The following is a 13,746-nucleotide window of genomic DNA, read 5'->3' as shown; positions in this document are numbered from 1 at the left end:
GACTCACAGGACCTTGAATCATGGGACTAGACTCCAAAGGCAGAGGTCACCAGGGTCAGTAATAGACTTCCCAATCCCTGCAGGGTTTGAAGTCTGACATTTTTTTTGGGGGGGGCGGGTAACATGATAACACTGCACCTATGCTGAACTCCCGACAGAAATCTCAAAGAGCAAGATCCATATCCGTGTTGAAGGTACGAAGGAACTGACGCTGGCAATGTTGCATCATGCGTCGACACAGAGTCAATGCCACCTACCGGCATAGAAGCACTATCAAACGTTTCCGGACCCAGTCTTGTGTCCGTGATATTCAAAATGCGAAGAATCTTATGCTTCCTGTGCCCTGATGTGCGGTTTCTGGTCATCTTCTTGCACCTCTCTATGGTGTTGCCTTGATCTATATCTTATTCTTTCCTTCCTTACTCACCACAATATACGGGCTCTGATTGTGCTGAACTAGAATAGGGAAAACCTTAAAGTGGCCTATTTCTGGTGAGACTGTTTGAAACTCATTTTGGAAATCATAATATACTTTGATTCTGTGATACTCATTCTCAGAACTGAAGGACAGCAAACACTTATAAGCTTGAAGTAAAATCCTTTATTCATTAATTACAGAATGAGAGGAAATTGTTATTAATCCATAATTATTCAATAACAGTGAGAGTAAGTCTGCATTCATCCATATCATCAATAATAAAATACAAGATCAATATAAACTTTAATAATGAATTACAAATGGCTACATTATTCTGGATTATTTACCTGTGGAGTGACAAGTTCTTTAATAATAGGCATTTAACAACTAGAAAAAAAAGCTTCTTTTCAACTGTATAAACTAACTGCAAATTAAGATGAGGTTTCCATTGATCCATCTTCATCAATTACAGTATCACATGAGGTTTAGATTAAATTGCAGAGAGCCACAGAAGATTTATATTAAACTGTGTTGAAACACAGAAGAACGGACTTATTTTCATATGTATTAATCAATAAGAAAATATGTAAGGTTTAGAATAAGCTGTATTCCTCAAACATAGAGTGAAAGGCATTTATTAATTGGGGTTTATGTCAGTGGCAAAGCATAGGTAACTCATGAATCATCTGTATTAATCACTTAGAGAGTAAAGGTCTACATTAATATGAATTCATTAATTAGAAGAAAATATTCTGCATGATCAATTATGAAGTAAGAAGAGATCTGTATGGCTGTGCATCATCAGTGTTGCTGAGTTTAACGAAAGCTATATTATCCTTCCTTCAATTTTATAATAAGAGGACTCCTACAGGGCTAGATTACTATGTATTATTAAATTACAGAACAAAAAGATAATTATATTGCCCAGAATTCATCAGTTACACAGCAAAAGGAAGTCTATATTATTCAATAACATTTAATATTTTTCTCCACAGTAAATTAGAATCATCAATTTGTTTGTTAATCTGTGTTCATCAATTAGGGAGTGAGAGAAGATGTATATGAATCCTTGTTCAATTAGTGACATTGTGGGAGTAACAATTCTATTATCTGCAGTCAAAAAATAAAAGAGAGAGATAAATGTCTGTTTTCATCATTTTCGGCGGTATGTATTGATTGTTATTCATCATTATAGTGGGAGGAGTTTATATTCATAGATTGTCATCGATTACACATGGAGAGGCTGGAACTTTCCCTTCAGGAAACAGTACAGGTTACACAGGGAGCAAGACACCTGGAAACCTCTGCCTCTTCATCTAGAGGGAAGCAATATACAGACGTATTAGTGCATCATAAATACTAATGTGAATTGTCAGATTTGTAAATAAACATTTCTATTAGTTATGCATCCACCACCGTTTCGACTCACTGGACAGTTTCTTTACTAAATGTTCTTAACTCAACGGACAAGTTACTTACCTCCATTAATGTGTTATCTGGTAGAGACGTGATGTACCCTCAGATTCCTTACCTTTACATTTCCCAGACGTCAGATTGGATCTTGAAGATATTTTCTTTGAGCAATACCCCTGCATGAAGGTAGGTGGTGTCGGTTGGCTCTGTGTGACGTAGTCTGTGTCATCTGCCCCGCTGTGGCATCCACATCACCTATATAGCAACCACCTGACATCAGTTACTTTTCACGCTTTCAATGCCAGAAGTACAGAGCATGAAGTGCACTGAAATTTGTGTGTTTCTAAACAACTTGGGCCCTGAAAGGAATCATCCCTCACCATATATACCTTGTCTAATTGCGGGAAGGATAGGTGGGTCGGTAAGGGGTCTTCAGGTAGAGCATGTCTCCACCAACTAAGGCGTTACCGTAGGTATCTTTTCCATCTGCTAGATATCTAGCCGCAGATTCCTTATCTTTGAATAGATGCCCAAGAAATACCATCCCCACAAGAGGGACTGTGGACAAGTTTGGACCAGAAAGACCTGCATGACAGAGCAGCCAAAAAGGCTATCCCTGTTGATTGACTGTCCAAGCAGTAGTGCTTGGTAAACGTGTGCAAGGATGCCCATGTTTCTGCATGAAAAATGTCAAGGGCTGGAACTCCACATTGCAAAGCTGTGGTTGCAGGCTTAGCTCTGGTGGAATGAGCCCTTAAGCCTTTAGTATGCTTGTTTTTGGCGAGATCATAGCAAATTTTGATGCAGACGATGACACATAGTGAGACAGTCCTCTTCTGCACAGCTGGACTTTTTTCATTCCAACTTGCCCCACGAAAGTTGGTCGCCCACCCGGAACATCTTAGTGCAGTCAAGGTATAACAACGCTCTTTTTGAGTCCAGGCGGCAGAGTCGCTCCTCTTCTTTAGAGGGTTGCGGAGGAGTGTAGAAAGTGGGCAAGTTGAAAGATGGCCCCACATGGAATTGTGTTACTGCTTTTGAAAGGAAAGAAGTTCAAGGGTGAAGCAATAATTTATAAGGGAATTTTGTCAGGAAAGGAGGCTTGGATGACAAAGACCGCAATTCGGCCACCCTCCAGTCAGAAGTGACTGCCACTAAAGAACAAGTTACTTACCTTCAGTAACACATTATCTAATAGAGACTCTATCTAGCTGCAGTTTTCGTTACCTTTGACTTTCCCAGGCGCCAGGCTAGATCCAGAAAAATTTGCTGAGCAATACCCTTTGTTCGCGCCATTGGGTCGCTTCATACGGCTCCATGTGAAGTCATCGGCTTCAGTAGCGGCAGTCATGACATTTCAGTGCCAAAATAGGCACCACCGAGGTGCGCAGACATCAGTTCTTTTCATTCTGCACCATTTGAGCACCAGTGTGGAAAGAGCTACTACTCTGTTGCTTTTTGAGAGGATTTTCTCGACTTTGTTAAATTTTGACTTTTTTCCTCCTTTCGTGTGCCAGGATGTCAGTTAACGAACCCCACTACGTCTGTCTCTAGTGTCTGGAGTATCATCGGCACAAATGTACTTCTCAGAAGGCCTAAACAGGATATATTTGTTCTTGACAAATATGAATATTCCATCTGCAATAAGAAATGTTGACACATCAATTGAACTACGAGCATGTGTTTGTTCCTCACTTGCTGGCATGCAAGTAGGCCAGGGTGCAGTGACTGTGCTCAATGACTCATTTGTTTGGCTTTCCTATTATTTTATGTTCCTGTATCTCATCTCCCGGCATAAACAGATTTAGTGGAAAGGCACCTGGCATGAGGATGACAAAACCACTCAATCTCCACTCATGGAGATTGCGTACATTTGAGTGGAGGACCATGCCCTGTTGCTGAGTAAGGAAGTCCTTCAGAAGTGGCAGTCTTACTAGAGGATAGGTATTTCATGCAAAGAAACTCCAGTTACCTCTCTCCTGGCCTTATCTGAAGGTACCAGAAGGACTTGGGCCCAGTAGTTCCTGATCTTTTTCAGACCTGGAAACAGGAGAGGCAGAGGTGATAAAGGGTATAGGAGTCCCAAGTTCCATTTCAGCTGGAAAACTAACAAGTGTGCTTGATTCACTGGAACTTCAGACTCTGGCCACCTGGTATCATCAACAAGGAAGATAAAGGAGTTGAAAAGGCCAACAAGCCTTTAGACTGCTCTCACCGAGACAAAGGTCTAAGGTTGAAGTATTGGGATAATAGCCTGAATGTCCTGGACTTGTTGCAGGGTAGGTCCTGAACTGAACTGTATGCCGGACAATTCCAATGAAGTGTCTAGGAAGGAGGCGAGTGTGACATCCACATCCGGATGACAGTTCACTGTAATCTGGATGTGGTATACAACTGACTGTTGTTAGCCTACCTTCAACAGGCAGTCAATGAGGTACGGTAAGGGAAAAAGCGGAGTACAGCAAATCAAAAAGGCACATGGACTACCTTGAACCACAGGTAACGTCTGTGGAACTGCAGGCTGGATATGTAAAAAGCATCATTCAGTTGCTTTCACATATCCATGCTCTGGTTCAGGACGGACAGGATCTGGGCCAGTATGAGACTTTTGAATTTTTCCTTTTGTAGAAAAGCATTTACAGATCAAAAACCTGCAATGACTCATCCTTTTTCAGCACAAGGAAATAGCAAGAGCAGCAACCCTTTCCCATTTTTGAATTTGAAAGTCTCTTGATTGTTCCTTTAGAAAGTAAAGGTCTGACCTACTTCACAGAATGGGCACGTGTTCCTCTGAGATTTGCTCTAAAATGGGGGAAGATGTGAAAGAGTAGAAGGAAATGGTATGGCATTGGCATGCTGAATGATTGGGAGAACCCACCTGTAAGACGTGATAGTTTGCCAACCTGGGAGAAAGTGCTGGATCCTGTATCCCATAGGGTGGTTGTGTGCAAAAAATGGCAAGATGGATGTCCTTGGTGGTTGTTGCTAGAGTGAAAGGAGGCTGAGATGGCTGGTGCCCTTCTTGGGCTTCACAATATCTGCCAGATTGTCATCCCCGGCCATGAAATAAATGGGTTGAGTGTAGCAGTGGCTGGTGAAGGAGAAGTTACCTACACGCCAGACCCCTAGTAGTAGAGTTACTAAACTGATGAAGAAACTGTTTCACAGGAGTGAAAAGAGCATGTCAGCGTGTCATGGCTCTACTTTGAAATTTTCCATCCTGAATCAATTTTACTGCCAAAGAAGTGTGACTCATTGAAAGGCATCTCTGTGAGAGAGGCCTGCACATCTCCAGAAAATCCTATGAAGCATATCCACACATAGTGGTGGAGCACCTCACTGATGCAACCCGAAACAATCAGTAGTATCATAGTCCACACAAATCATGCATGTGGCCACATCTTCATCATCCTGAATTGTATGAATCAGTGAAGCCCTGGGGACTTCACTGGCCGCTGGCAAGTTCTCACTGCTCACGTCACAAAGGACATGTGTATACTGGCCCAATAAGCAGACTGCAGTGACTGTTCTCAATGGTACACTCGCTGAGGAGAATGTTTGTTTTTCAAATGCCTCAATTATAGGCACTTCCTCTCTCACGGCTGCCAGCCACCTTAGCGCCAGCATTCTCCAGGTTTTTTGACCGAGAGAAAGGCCAAATAACGGTATTACCGATCTGCCATGCCGAATCGTTCACATCGCGACACCATTTGAGTGCCTCCTAACCCCCCGTCAAAGGGCGCAGCACAGCAATAACTACAACAAGGTATGTCCCTTGGTGTAAACTGCTGCGCTGCGCAATGTTTCCTCCTCTAATTTCTTATGGCTACATCCCGTGACCCTTGTCACCGGCACCCCACCTGGACCTGTCCTTGCTTGATTCATCAGGTATGCTCATTCAACCTCTCAACCCTCCGTAGCACGAAGGATTCCGGTTATAATTTAATTTGTTTTACCTCGTTTTCACTCTAGAACCTGTAGTGATGGCATATTCCTTTATGGAATATGGTGTGGGAACACTGTACATGTAATTGTAGAATGCTTAGTTGTAGAACGTTGTATATGTAATCACTGCTCTTGTTGTTCTAAAGAATGTTATGATTCAATTGGATTAGCAGTCAGCTCCACTTGAGCTGCTTGTTCCTTCGTTCCTGCTTTCATCTTTATTCAATTAAATTGGATGATACAATACTCCACGTCTTGCTCTATTCCTTCAAGATACTACAGTTTTTGGTGAAGAGGATTATTACATGGACTTTAAAAGAAAAAGGAAAAAAACGCTTTGGAATCGTTTTTTTTCATGGATTTTAATTTTTGTGTACTAAATCCAATTCTTCTGCTTGGCTACCGTTTTATCTTCACTTTTAATACTCATAGTATCTTCGATTCAAACTCTGTGTGTTAATTTAACTTTATGCAAGTTTATAGCATGCTTTGCTATTCCACACGTGTTTGAAGATTGAGGATTGCATTGACTGTTTTCCAGAAGATATTGAGCTGTCTGCTTCGCAAAATCGCATTGCTGTGGTGTGTTGCTGAACCAAATTACATATTTTTATATGTTTTTCATTGCGGTTTGTAAGCGATCGTTAAACGCTTACCTTTGAATTCGCCGTGTGTGCATTCGGCTCGAGCAGCACTTAGCTTCTGACCTGCATTCTACCCAACGCGTCACGGGAGTCATCGACGCAAGACAGCGCTCACCTCAACACGTCAGAGGAGACGTCACCACGCAGAAGGTTACGCAAAGCGGCCATTTTGGAAAACAAAGGTTTCAGTTTCCATAGCAACCAGGCAAGTTGCTTTTACCGAGTAAACACCAGCATTTTTGTTTGGCTTTTCGTGTGGATTTATGATTATTTAAACAGCGACGATTTTGAGAGGTACTTTCTAGAATTTTCGGGAGAAGGATACTCGCAGTATCAAATTCTTGAAGTGGTTCTTGCTTTTATACATATATATATATATATATATATATATATTTCCTGAAGTGGTAAACCTTATTTTTAAACTTTATTTGTGCTACATACTTTACCTACTCTTTTACCACTCTTATCAACAGACTGTGATCTCATTTCACATTACATAACAACATGGAGACCTCCTCTTCAAGACAAAACACCTCTGGGGATAGTAATGTGCCTAATCTTCAGATTAACTCACCTAAAGAATTTTTATCTTTTCCAGGCGAACCTATAGTTTCGTGGTTAGACTGGAAAGAATACTCTCTAAATTATTTAGCCAATTTAGAAGATGTTAATGGTGCATTTTCTCCAGAAAGGAAAAAAAGGAATGCTGTTATATTCTTTAGGTCCAGAAGGTTTACGCATTTTTAATGGTTTACATACACAAGAGAGGGCTGATGGGGATTTGGATGTTTTTAAGGTGGCTTTGTTAAACCTTAATGATCATTTCTCTCCTTCAGTCTGTATTGGTGTTACTAGGCATTCGGTCTTTCACAGAAAACAAGAGAAACATGTATCCGTAGAAGAATATGTTTCTGCCTTAAAAAAACTGGCTGCCAAGTGCAAATTCGCACAATTGCAGGAAGAGCTGATCAGGGATCAGGTTGTCATGTATGCTAAAAATAAAACTTTACTAAATAAGTTGTGGGTGGAGGGTGATGAATGTTTGAAGGTCATTATTACCAAGGTAAAAAAGGCTGAACTTTCTGAAAGGTGTGCAAAGGTCACTCTTTCTCAAGACAAAAAAGGTCCTGAAGAAGTTGTTGTGAAAATTACTGAAAAGAAAGTGGGGTATAAAAGCAACAAAAATTCAATATTTGAAAAAAAGAAAATTAATTTTCCTGACAAGAAAGGTAATGAAGGGCAGAAAAAGTTTAGCACTGTGATTTGTTACAGGTGTGGCAGTTATTCTCATTCTGCTACGTATGATGTCCTGCAAAAGCTGCAAAATGCATAGAATGTGGTTTGGTTGGCCATTTTTCCAGAGTTTTCAATCGTAAAAGCAAGAAACCTTCTAAAGGTAAAGTTGCGTATGTACAGGACTCCTCCTCCTCATCTTCAAGTGACATGGATTCGCAGGTGAATTTGGTACAATTGAAGAAAGTAGTACTGAATATCACTGGCGATATTTCTTCTAAACCTTTGTGTCACATTTCTTTGGGAGGGGTTATGATACAATTAGCCGCTGATTCGGGTTCACCTTTTACAATTGTGTCTCAGCATGTTTGGTGAAGTAAATTTGTCAATAGCATAGGAGAATGGTTGGAACCAAATGACATTGCAGCTGAAGGCTAAACTGGTAAAAGCATAGAAATGTTAGGATATAGAACTTTGATCTTCCGCTTTAAGGAAAGACAATGCACTGGTAAACTGTATATATCCGAGGAAGGGCCATCAGTTTTGGGATGGAACGACCAGAAGATGTTAGACATAATTCTTAATCCGAATAGCAAAGAGCAAGTACTTGTTTCTTGTGAAAGTGTAGACACTAAGATGTGGGTCTTACAAGAGTTTTCAGAAGTATTTGAGAGTCGCATGGGTAAATTAAAAGGTTTCACACATCAAATTCGCTTAAAGGAGGGAGCTTGTCCTAAAGTTCATAAGGCTAGGAACATCCCTTTCATTGTCAGGGATGAAGTCAAAGGGGAATTGGACAAAATGCTTGCTAACAAGGTATTGAACCTATAGAAGCTGCCGAATGGGTTTCTCCATTGGTCGTAGCTCGTAAGTCCAATGGCAAGGCCCGTTCATGTGTGGACCTTAGGTATCTGAACAATAACATCTTGGTTGACCAGTTTCCACTGCCCAGAATAGATGAGATGCTTGGTTTGACACGTGGTGCAAGATGGTTCTCAACGTTGGACCTTTCTGCGGCGTATCATCAAGTGGTGCTGGACAAAAATAGCAGGCAGTTTACCTCCTTTGGGGAGTCCACAACCATTCTAGTCATGTTCAGTTACCAAGAGAGGAGTCTACATTTGGGGAAGGTGTGGTTGTTTCTGATGGTGAGGTTGTTAACAAATCCACAAGGGGTGGAAGGCGTGTAGTCACACCTAAGAAGTTTCAGGATTACGTTTGTTTCTGATTTCATTTTGTTTTTGTTTCTTTGGGGTTCTTCCTATTGTTCCTTTTTAAAATTGTTTAGAAAAGGGGATGCGTTGTGATGACATATTCCTTTATGGAATATGGTGTGGGAACACTGTACATGTTATTGTAGAATGCTTAGTTGTAGAACGTTGTATATGTAATCACTGCTCTTGTTGTTCTAAAGCATGTTATGATTCAATTGGATTAGCAGTCGGCTCCACTTGAGCTGCTTGTTCCTTCGTTCCTGCTTTCATCTTTATTCAATTAAATTGAATGATACAATATTCCACGTCTTGTTCTATTCCTTCAAGATACTACAGAACCCTGCCTTCCCAGGGACTGCAAAGGTTTAATGTCCACTCTCGGATCGCGAAGACTACACGTTCCATACTCAGGTAATTTACAATTCTAACCGCCCATCGTCATTGTTAGCAGCACCGCATGCGGTTCAGTCTTCCTTTCACGAGTCCTCCAGAACAAATCATAAATCATTATTTATTCCTTTACACGAACAACGTTTTTTACGCCGCATTTATTCTCTACAAGGTCATTGTAACATGTGGTTTTAATCACTGCCTGCACTACACTAGGTGCAGGCTCCCTCCTCTAACCTGCTAAGACGCTCCAGGGCACACCAGGCGCCACCTTTCTACTCTCTCTTACCAACATGCACGCTTGCTTTTCTTTTTTACTTCTTTGAAGCCCTAAGGTGTACACATCATTATTGTGGTCACAGAATTGTATGAATGACAATCCAAACAACCAACAGGTTGTGACTGTTAATTATTTTCTGTTTTTCCCCCTTGTTTCTATTTTTGTTGATTTTCATATAATAGTGTTATCTCTGGCTTACAGTATTTGTTGTCCTGATGATGATCCCAGTTACCTCTTGAAAGGGATCGAAACGTCCTCGACCTTACAAAACAGCGTACACACAAATAAGTGTATCTCAATGTGTTACGACTGTGGTTTCATATTAACCTTGTCGCATTATGTATATTTATGAGCAAGTTTCACTTCTGTTTTACCTGATTGTTTTGCATTTCGTTTTGTTTTTCTTTTTTTCATGTGTATAAATTGTCACCCTTTCACCTTGTCACACTGTGTATGTATTGCTTTGGATACAGGACTGTATCCTACTGGATATTGCAACTGTCCTCCGACAGAAATCCTTTTAATTTATATTAAACTGTCTATCCGGCTGGTTAGACTATATAGAACCAATTGTGGTCTATATTCATTCTCTACATATCTTTTTGCTTTAAAAAGGACCATTGTTAAATACAACAAATTATTACCCTAGGTCTTTCGCTACCTTTAGTGTTCCCTTGTCTTCTAATGAACATATTGAGCGCAATCGCAGGATTGCAAGGGTTGGCTAACTCTTTCCCCTGGTTTCCAGTGGGTACCTCCTGATCCCCCCTTCTCTTTCCCTCGGTCTAAATACTATGTCAGATCATGCACCCCTCTATACAGATGATTACATCAAAAAAATACTTGAAAGCCCTTCATTCTTCACAGACTCTACAGAAACTGGCAGTGTAGCCACTGCACCCTTGACTGAACAATTGGAAAAAACAAGGAAAAAGATTGTAAGATTACAACTTATGATACGTATGCTCACTGACTACTTAAAAGCAAGCGTGATACCCGTGGGCCTCCAGGTGCGCAACGTCCCTGGAGTTTTCACTGATAACCCCAAATATACTAACAGCTTCAGCTATATAGGTTCAACTTGTTCCAGTCACTGGATGGTCCTAGGTATTGATACAGCTACAGAAGCTTTGAAAATGCTAGAGCGAGAAATACTTGACATTGAGAATCAAATAAAAGATACGAGCTCAGTTACTGAGGATAAGAAACTGATTGAATAGGTAGAGAAAACTATTGAAGATTTCTATAGGTTAGAACAGAACGAATGTATGATGTTACAACACACACCTTCACAAAGCATACTATTACAACAAAACATTTACAACGCAGGATCCATTACAACGCATGCCCTTACAACGCATGCCATTACAACGCAGATGCTATTACAATGCATGCCATTACAACGTAAGTATGAGTAAGTATTTCTATTTTATTTTAATTAATGAGAATGTAATAGTAGTGTAAATGTTGGATAGTGTAGGGGTTAAAATTACTATTCTAACTCCAGGGGGGTGTAATGGTAGGGTAAGTGTTGGATAGTGTAGGGGTTAAAATTAAATTAAATACTTACCCATACTTACGTTGTAATGGCATGCGTTGTAATAGCATCTGCATTGTAATGGCATGCGTTGTAATGGCATGCGTTGTAATGGGCCCTGCGTTGTAAAAATGTTGTTGTAATGGTAGTGCATTGTGAAAGTTGCGTTGTAATGGCTGTTTTCCGAACAGAACAAAAAATCAGTCAAAGTCAAGAAGGATATCAATTCATACGTGGTAGAAAGAACTTACCCCTACTTACAGAAAGACTACTATACCAAACACACCTATTCCAATCTCATCAAAACACCAGACCCTGGGGTAGATTTAACAGGCGCAACAATTTAGTGGGTTTCTCTGATACCTCAGATGAATCCTCGGACAGTTCCGTCCAAAGGGAAGACCTTGGCCCATTAAACAGCCCTTTGAATCAAACTTTTTTAGGCAGAGGTCAAGGAGAGAATCAGAATCGAGGCAGAGGCAAGCGACAATGGTACAATTTACCCAGCGAACGGCAAACACGCTTGCGATTCTACCAGTGGTAAGTGATTCCAGTATGCCACAAACTATTCCCATTTTTAATCTTTCTAAACTTGTCCTTGCCTCCTCTGAACTATCCTTATTAAGTAAAGGATTGTCATTTGTACCCACCAGTAAACCTAATTTTCTTGAGCTACAAACTGAACTGCTCCGGCTCTTTAGACGCATACGTCTACATGCTTTCTTTTTACAAAACCCATCCCCTTCTGTCTCTGGCAATACACCATTGCGTCCACCCTGCACCTTCCTCCCAAGTGCCAACATGATTCCCAATGAAGTGGTCACGTTTGAAAAAATGATTATGAAAGATGTATCCTCCCTTGAAAACACCAGATGTTTCATTCCATATAACATCTCACTCGAGGAGAAAAAAGCCATTGTTACTTTAAAAAACAAACACTCACTGGTAATCAAGTCTGCCGATATAGGCGGAGGAATTGTCCTACAGGAAATAGACGCATACAAAGGTGAAATCATATGACAACTCACCAACACAGATCATTATTGCAGGCTCCCCACCAACCCCACTATTGAATTCCAGAAGCTGATACTCCAAGTAACCTCGGACGCTAAAGACCAAGGTTTCCTCAGCCAAAAGGAATTTTTATTTCTTAACACCAAGTCCCTTTGCACTCCAGTAATTTACACTTTACCAAAAATCCATAATCACACCTCCTGGATGCCCCATAGTCTCCAGTTGTGGCTCCATTCTGGAGCCACTTGGTCAATTTGTAGACTACTTCATAAAAGACTTTGTTCCACTCACGGAATGTTACGTAAAGGATAGCATGTCCATGATCAACCTAGTAGAACACCATCCCTTTGACATTGAATCTGACTTTTTGTGTACATTAGACGCAGAATCACTCTACACCAATATACCACAGGTAGAAGCAATGTTGGTCATTGAAAAGGTACTGGATAGAAGACCACGTCCACATAATTTCCCCACTATTTTTATACTACAACTACTGGAAATATGCCTTACCAGAAATTTATTTTGTTTTGATACTGAATTCTATCAGCAGGTAAAGGGCACCTCAAGGGGTGCAATTTTTGCTCCAAACGAACAAGTTACTTACCTTCGGTAACGCTTTTTCTGGTGGATACAGTATCTGCCTGTGGATTCCTCACCTTGAGATTATCCCCCTGCGTTAGCAACGTTCGGAAAATTCTTTTGTAGCACGCCGGCGTGGACGATGTCATAGGAGCACGGCATCGCGCGCGACTCGACTGACGTCACTGACTTCTTATTAGGCCTACGTCGGCTTGATGACATCAGTTCCGCCCTTTTTTCCGTTCCTTCTAGGCACCCGGATGGACCAATGATAATAGATATATACATATACAGTGTACACAGTACATAATAATCAAGAAAACACACATAGACAATGAAGACAATGCATGAAAAACACAATATACATACAAAATATATATATATATATATATATATATATATATATATATATATATATATATATATATATATATATATATACATTTAAACATTGCCATAAACTTAGATATAGAAGAGTGGACAACGGGGAGGCGGGTGGGTCAGTGAGGAATCCACAGGCAGATACTGTATCCACCAGAAAAAGCGTTACCGAAGGTAAGTAACGTGTTCTTCTGATGGATATATCTGCCAGTGTATTCCTCACCTTGTTAATAGAGTCCCACAGCAGTCCCCACTCCCGGAGGAGGGTGTCCACTCTCCTATACCAGAAAATCCTGTAGGACAGAACGCGCAAAGTGTCCCTCCTCATTTCGGAATCCAAGCAGTAATGCTTCGCGAAAATGTGAGGGGAGGCCCAAGTTGCCGCTCTACAAATGTCCTCTACAGGCACACCCTTAGACAAAGCAGATGTTGAAGACTTTGCTCTAGTAGAGTGAGCTCTTATACCTTCTGGAGGCTCCTTACCCGCTAGGGAGTAGCAGATCTTGATGTATAGCATAATCCATCTTAAATGTGTACGCTTCTGCACAGCTCTTCCTTTTCTGCTGCCAACAAACCCAACAAAGAGCTGGTTATCCACTCGATAGTCTTTTGTCCTGTCAAGATAAAAGCTCACCACCCTCTTAGGGTCCAGACGATGAAGTCTCTCCTCCTCCTTGGAAGGGTGAGGGGGAGGA

General features: G+C 40.9%; 1 protein-coding gene across 1 annotated transcript in view; it reads right to left on the bottom strand.

The window, feature by feature from the left end:
• Nucleotides 1-606: 606 nt before the first annotated feature.
• LOC147724906 (uncharacterized) overlaps nucleotides 607-13,746 on the bottom strand; it is a 1,184,129-nt gene continuing 1,170,989 nt past the window's right edge. The window contains exon 18 of the mRNA XM_086918126.1: nucleotides 607-1,734. The gene's annotated coding sequence lies outside the window, so the exon portion shown is untranslated. The remainder of the gene's footprint in view (nucleotides 1,735-13,746) is intronic.

The sequence above is a fragment of the Lissotriton vulgaris genome, chromosome 4_1 (assembly GCF_964263255.1).
Source record: "Lissotriton vulgaris chromosome 4_1, aLisVul1.2, whole genome shotgun sequence".
Taxonomy (NCBI): domain Eukaryota; kingdom Metazoa; phylum Chordata; class Amphibia; order Caudata; family Salamandridae; genus Lissotriton; species Lissotriton vulgaris.
Note: the sequence above shows the minus strand (reverse complement) of the source record. Positions and strands in the feature narration are given on the sequence as shown.